We start from the raw sequence: 7994 nt of genomic DNA, 5'->3' as shown, positions 1-7994 counted from the left end.
GGCCTCAGTTTCTCCGCGCGCAGCGGCGAGGACCGGCCACTTCCGGGTCTGGAAGCCCGCAGACGTGACAGCCTCAGGTATGGGTAGGGTCCGGAAGCCCCGCCGGGCCGCTGGGGCTCCCCAGACCTGCATCCCGGGGGCGGGGTCCCGGGACGGACTCGGGGACCCGGGCAGTCTATGCCCTCTGGTGGCCGCGGCTGGTCGTGCAGGAGCCTTCGCTACTGGGGGGCGGGTCAAGCCTTAAGACTTCGAGCCATCTTTCCTTCTATTTTCCTTTTCTCTCTCTCTCCCCTGTCTTTGCGTGCTGGCCTATCGTATTCTAGGCAAACCGCAAAACGGTCATTTGCTCGTTGGGTCATTCCTTCACTCACTCATCCACCGTCCATCAATTTATTCACTGGCCCCAGTCAACACATATTGAGCGCCTTCTGGGAACAAGAGGTGAAACAATGAAGCCCGGGCTTCGTGGAGTTGGCGCTCGGTGGAGACAGATAGTAAATATAATACGTAAAAAGCCTGTCCTGGGGGGCTGCGCTTGTGGCTCAGTGGTCGAGCGCTTGCCTAGCAGCGTGTGAGGCACTGGTTTGATCCTCAGCATCACATAAAAATAAATAAATGAAATAAAGGCATTAAAAAAAAGAAGAAAAAGAAACTTGGCTTGGTGGCACAGGTCCTTCATCCAAGTTTCTTGGGAAACTGAGACAGGAGAACCTCTAATTCAAGGTCAGCCTGGGCAACATTGCAAGAACCCGTCTCAAAAATAAGTAAGTACAGCATGTTATGCACTTTGCTATAGTGCGATAAGCTTCGTGGAGAACTACAAAGCAGAAAAGGAGAAACAGAACCAGAGTGAGGGAAGGCTGGGATTTAACAAGGGTGATCAGGGAAGCCCCTCACTTCACAGATCTTCTAACTTTTGATTATAAGCAGCAAGAATGTTACTTTAAAACTTAGATTCTGGGGCTGGGGATGTGGCTTAGTGGCAGAGGACTTGCCTAGCATGTAGAAATCATGTAATAATGGATAAAATAATAATAATAATACAAATTAGCAAGAATGTCTCAAAAAATAAAAAGGACTGAGTATGTAACTCAATGGTAAAGTGCCCCTAGGGTTCAATCCTCAGTAGGGGGAAAAAAAAAAGCTGAACACCATTAGCCATCAAGGAAATACAAATCAAAGTAGGGTGACTATTTTGTGTATGTGTGTACACGCACGCGTGCACACGCACGCATGTACATGTGCGTGGTACTGGGTATTGAACCCAGGACCTTACACGTGCTAGGCAAGTACTGTTCCATGGAGTTTCATTCCCTGCCCTATTTTGTACTTTATTTAGAGACAGGGTCTCACTGAATTGCTTGGTGCCTCACTATTGCTGAGGCTACCTTTGAACTCCTCCTGCCTCAGCCTCCCAAACTGCTGAGATTACAGGTGTGCACCACCACACCTAACCCATAATTTCTAAAACATGGTAAATAATAAAGAATGGCAAGGATTAGAAAAATTAGGACCCTCATAAATTGATGGTGGGAATGCAAATGTGCAGCTACTTTGGAAAACAGTCTGGCAGCTCTTCAAAAGATTAAATTTGCTGCTGGGCACGGTGGCGCATGCCTGCAGTTGGGAGGCTGAGACAGAGAGTTGTGAGTTCAAAGCCAGCCTCAGCAACTGCGAGGCACTAAACAACTCAGTGAGACCCTGTCTAAAAGGTTTCTTTTAGGGATAATGAAATTTTCCAAAATTGATCGTAATGATAAAACCTTTGGAATATATTAAAAAACATTGAATTGTGAGGTGCAGTGGCACATACCTGTAACCACAGCTACTCAGAAGGCTGAGGCAGGAGGATCCCAGCCTGGACAAATTAGTGAGACCCTGCCTCAAAAAAAAAAAAAAAGTGAAAAGGGCTGGGGACGTAGCTCAGTAGAAGAGCACCCCTGGGTTCAATCTCAGGTACCAAAATATAATAATAATAATAATTATCATCATCATCATCATCATTATTATTTACTACTTTAATTTATTGTCTATTTCCCAACTAATGGTTTACCAAAGGCAGGGTGGTAGCAGGGATCCATCCTGGGTACAGGCAAAAGGGAATCTGGACTGGGGATGTGACTTAGTGGTAAAAGCTTGCCTAGCATGCACCAAGCCCTGGGTTCAATCCCCACCACACCAAAAATAAAACAAAGCAATCAGAAGGGGAAAAAAAAAAGGGTGGAGTGGGTAATACCATCTGTGGATAACATAAAGATAATGATAAAACTGATCAACACTCGGTCTAGGTTTCATTAAACCTTTCAATGACATTGACAATTTCAAACAATGTCAGTGCTAAAAGTGTCTTTCCAACTTAAGGAAAAAATTATTTTGTTGGTGTGTTTGCTAATAATAGATGCAATTATAGTAGAGTTTTTTTTTTTTTTTTCTTTTCTGGTAACCTCATTTTAATAATATGTATGCAAGCTTCAAATGAGATATTTTAGTATTCTGTCCTTTAGTAAAAACATTGCATTTGTGTTAGTTTTGTATTGCTGCATAACAAATTAACACAAACTTAGCAGGTTAAAACAAAACAGGTTTATTTATTTATTTTAATTATTTTGGGGGGATGGGGCCTCCCTGTGTTCTCAGGCTGGCCTTGAACTCTGAGTCAGCCTCCCCAGTAGCTGGAGCTTCAGGAACACCACTATGTCTGATTGAGGCTTTCATTTTCTTCCGGCCATCAATCAGGGCCCATCACAGACCCTGTGGTAGGTTCGCTCCTGTGTGGCCCCCTTAATGGGTCCTCTCCCACTCTGGCAGCTAACTTCCTGAAGCCAGAACAGTTTCTATTTCAGGGATTAAACCCAGGGGCCCTTAACCACTGAGCTGAATTCCCAGTCCTTATTATTATTTTGAGACAAGGTCTCATAAGTTGTTTAGGGCCTCACTTGGTTGCAGAGGCTGGCCTTGAATTTGCTGTCCTCCTGCGTCAGCCTCCTGAGCAGCTGGGATTACAGGCCAGCCACTGTATCAGGGTTCATGGCATATCTTATTTATTTACTTATTTTTGATACCAGGGATTGAACCCAGGGGTGTTTAACAACTGAACCTCATTTCCAGCACACTTTTTATTTTGAGACAGCGTTTTTCTAAGTTGTTCAGCACCTCCTTAAATTGCTGAGCCTGCCTTTGAACTTGCAATCTTCCTGCCTCAGTCTCCTAAGTTGCTGGGCTTACAGGCTCTCCACGGCACACCTTGATTGCATCAAAAGGCCAGACAAGTGATCAACCCTTGCCATCTGGGTTTGTGCTCTGTGATATTTGCACAGTGACAAATGATGCATTTCTCAGAACAAATCCCCATAGTTGAAACAATGTGCTGGGTGTGTTGGTGCATGCCTATAATCCCAGCAACTCAGGAGACTGAGGCAAATGGGTTACAAATTGGAGGACATTCTCAGCAATTTATTGAGACCCTGACTCAAAATTTAAAAAGTAAAAATAAAGTGGGATGGGTATGTGGCTCAGTGATAAAGAGCCTCTGGTTTCAATCCTCCAGCACCAAAAAAAAAAAAAGAAAAGAAAAATTGCTGGGCAAGGTGGCACAGCAACTCAGGAGGCTAAGGCAGGAGGATAGCAAGTTCAAGGCCAGCCTCAGCAATTTAGAGGGATCTGGTCTCAAAATAAAGATTAAAAAAGTGTTGGGGATGTAGCTCAGTAGTAAAGCACCAAAGCACCCCTAGATTCAATCCATAGTACCAAAAATAAAGACTGTATAGAGAATTCCCAGGTATACAGTTGACCCAACATATACAGCCATATGTGTTCTTTTTGAAAATATGTTTCTAACACTTTGGACATTTGGGCTGAGTCTCAGGCCTCTGACTCTTGTGTATTTTTTCCATTTAAATAAGATTAGAAATAAAAATAATAGCACTGTGGTGGTAAAGATGAAAAAAACTATTCAGCATTCTACACATTCCTTTGGAGTTTTCATGTTTAGAAATTTAAAACAGGGTTGAGAGTGTGGTTCAGTGGTTACAGTACTTGTCTAGCATGCATGAAGCTCTGGGTTTCATGCTCAGCACTGAAAAAATACAAACAAACAAAAAGGTAAAAGTGGAAAAGGATGTGAACTTTGATGTATAATATTTTTATTTTGGTAAGTGCAAACTTTCTTTCATACATAAAATATTTTACTGAATTTGAGTAACATCTTTTGTTAAATAAAAATGACAGGTGATTGTTTTCAACTTGGCCCCAACAGAAGAGGCTAAAAGTAAAAATGGGGGCCTGGGGTATAGCTTAGTGGTAGAAGACCATTGGGTTCAATCCTCAGTAACACACCCACACCCACACACACAAAAGGAGTAACTCATGCTGAAGTTCCTTGTCACCAAGCTGAAACTTAAGCTGTTTATCTGACCTTTGGAGAAAGGATGATTAGAAAGTTTCAGCCAATTTTTACAAATAGGCTAGTTTCAATTGAAATGATAATGAAGTTAATGCTATACAAAAGAAGTAACCAGAAATAACCATATCTTAACTAAAGGGTTATTTTCCTATTGTCTGTCTCCCTGTTCCTGTCTAATACGTAACTTTGAAATAACAGTCCATTTTGTTCTTTGTTTCTGCTTTCTTCAGCCCTTCTCTGTCTATAAAACCAACCTCTTCTGCTCAGTCCTTCAAAACACTTATTCTGCTTTATGGAATGAAACGTGGCCCAATTCTAGAATGAAAATACAACAAATTAAGATATTTAGGAAAGAAAAAAATATTTAGGGTTGTAGGCTGGGCATGGTGGTGCATAGCTGTAATCCCAGCTACCTGAGAGACTGAGGCAGGAGGCAAACAAGTTCCAGATCAGCCTGGGCAATTTAACAAGATCCTGTCTTAAAATAAAAAGGGCTGTGGATTTAGCTCAGAGGTAGAGCACTCTTGGGTTTAGTCCCCAGTTGTTCAACACCAGCGCTGGAAAGACCCTAGTGGGCTGTTTTCTAATCCCAAAGTAAGAATTTGGTAGCCAGGCATGGTAGCTCACGTGTGCAAACTCAATGACTTGAGAGGCTGAGGCAGGAGGATCACAAGTTTGAGGATAGCCTTAGCAATTTAGCAAGGTTCTGAGCAACTTAGTGATCTGTCTCAAAATAAAAAAGGGCATGGGGAGGTAGCTCAGTGGTAAAGTGCCCCTAGGTTCAATCCCTCGTACCAAAGAAGTTGGTGGCCTCAATGGAGAGAGGTTTTTTTTGAACCAGAGATTGAACCCAGGGGCGCTTAACCGCTGAACCACATCCCCAGCTCTTTTTTGTATTTTATTTACAGACAGGGTCTCCTGAGTTGCTTAGGGCCTTGCTAAGTTGCTGAGGCTGGGTTTGAACTCAGGATCCTCCTACCTCAGCCTCCTACAGGTGTGTACGGCCATGCCTGGCTAGTTTGTGCATTTTATTATACACACTCTCCTAAGCAGCAACAGGCCAGGATACAATGGAAGTCCATCCCACACCTAGAAGCAGGGGACAACATATACAGGATAGATTGCATGCCAACTGCACATATGGGTTTCTTCATGTGTTTTATGAGAACATGAATTTACAACCAAGAACATGACTTTTCTTCTACTTTGATCCCCACCTAAATACTGGAGATAAGAGAAGGCACCATTTTCCCTCCAACACATTCTTGGGAGTTTTCTTAGCTCACCTTCAGAAACATTACGCCTTCTATGCACTGACTTGTGTTTACTCCAACACCAGTACCACCGCCACACACAAAAAAATTTAGAGCCAGGCACAGTGGCACACTCCTGTAATCCTAACAGCTCTAGAGGCTGAGGTAGGAGGATCGCAAGTTCAAAGTCAACCCTAAGCAATTTATCACACCCAGTCTCAAAATTATAAAACAAAAAGGGCTGGGGATCTGGCTCCATGCTTAAGCCCTTTTGGGTTCAATCCCTGGTAGAAAATAAAATAAAATTAGAATTTATTAATTTATCATTGCTAATTATTTTAAAACTAAAGAGCAAAATGAAATGTGGTTCTTACATGATTATACTTTTTGTAGTGCTGGGGAATGAACCTACAGGTGCTTAACCACTACAACCCCAGCACCATCCCCTTTTTTTAAGTTGTAGTTAGATACAATACCTTTATTTTATTTATTTATTTTTTTTATGTGATGCTGAGGATCAAACCCAGTGCCTCGCACATGCTAGGTGAGAGCTCTACCACTGAGCCACAACCCCAGGCCCCCAGCCCTTTTTATGTTTTATTTTCTCTCTCTGAAGTTGCTGAGGCTGGTCTGGAACTTGGGATCCTTCACCTCAGCCTCCTGAGTTGTTGGGATTACAGGTGGGTGACATGAAGTCTGGCTACAAGATTATTTTTGCGAATTATTTTCTGGTAGAGAAGAGAGGTGTTTTTAAGAGCTCACTCCAGGTCTTAAATATGCTACCTCTACTATTTCCCCCAAGTTTATGTTGCATTCTGACAGGGCGGGAATTTTGCTTTGCTCACTCCCTTAGCTTCTGCAGTAAGTTCAATAGTACCTGGCTCAAGGCGGGTGCTAAATGAATGCGCTGAATAGTGGACCTGTGAGTGAGCGAGTGAATGGAGAGGCCTGTGTTTTCGCCAGCCTCGACCTGCCACAACTTTCTTCTCTGTCTTCATACCTAAGCTAGGGCTTATTGGGAGACAGTAGAAATGGGGGATTCAAATGCTGGCAGAAACATTCAGACTATTGACCTTGAGTCTCAAGACCTCACTGTGAGACACCAGATTTGTTGGTTCTTTGTCTTTTAATTTTGAAGAATGAAATCTGTAGCTATGAAGGGTGAAAGCAAAGTAACAGGATTTATTAAAGTAACAGAAAGAAAGCCAAACTCTAGCAGGGGAGGCAAGGTTTTTGCTGGGTGAATGTTGTCGATGGGTTTATACGGTAAGGTTAGAGGGAGTTAGGTGGCCTTGAAGACCATAGGCTAGAGATTTTAAAGAAGTGGGTCTTTGAGTCCAGTCATACCAGGCACCTAGTGTTTATTTGCCCAATAAACAGGATGTCAATCATGCTCCACTCTGGCTGGAACAGGGACTGGCTCACGATTCCTTCAGGCTCTGGAATCACTGGCTACTAGCTGTCTACTTCATTTGTAAGCTCCTCAGGCTGGGGGACCCTTAACCCTCTCTGCCTAACACATGTATATCTCCTGCTCTCAACAGCAAGATTTTAAAAAGTGGCTGGCACTGTACCTGTAATCCCAGTGATTCAAGTGACCGAGGCAAGTTCGAGGCCCACTTATTCAATTTAGTGAGGTTCTAAGCAACTCACTGACTCTGTCTCAAAATAAAAACTAAAAAGGGTTGGGGATATGGCTCAGTGGTAAAACACTACTGGGTTCCATCTCCAGGAACAAATAAAAGATGACTGGCAAAAAAACGGAATTGTAAACACTAAGGTAAACACCATACTTGATAACTCAGTTAAGGTTCTTCATATATCATGCCACAGAGAAGGCTGCACACTGGGAGTGTCTCTGACTCCTGGAACACACTGATGACTGTCCCCTTAAGACCTTAGCATCTGTGTTCCAGATGCTCGAATACTTGTCTTTGTCCCTTCTTGTCTTTCAGAGTTCATTATCAAAGGCACTTCCGTCAATCTCTTTCTCCACATCCCAATTCAAAAGGTCTCTTGCTGTTTTACATCCCAGCTGTCAAATTTAAGTCCCACTTCTTCTTAAAATATTTTTTAGTTGTAGATGGACACAATGCCTTTATTTTATTTATTTATTTTTATGCAGTGCTGAGGATCGAGCCCAGTTGCTAGGCAAGTGTCTAGCCCCGTCCCACTGTTTTTAATAAAGACAATGTTTTCTTTCTTTGTGTGTATGTGGTACTGGGGACTGAACCCAGGAGTGCTCTCCAACTGAGCTATATCCCCAACCTTTTTATTATTTTATTACTATTTCAATACTGTATGTTGAATGTCCTCTACTTCTATGTCTGCCCCTCCAC

This window comes from Marmota marmota, unplaced genomic scaffold, assembly GCF_001458135.2.
Source record: "Marmota marmota marmota unplaced genomic scaffold, marMar, whole genome shotgun sequence".
In the NCBI taxonomy this organism is placed as follows: Eukaryota; Metazoa; Chordata; class Mammalia; order Rodentia; family Sciuridae; genus Marmota; species Marmota marmota.
This window is presented reverse-complemented; position numbering follows the sequence as displayed.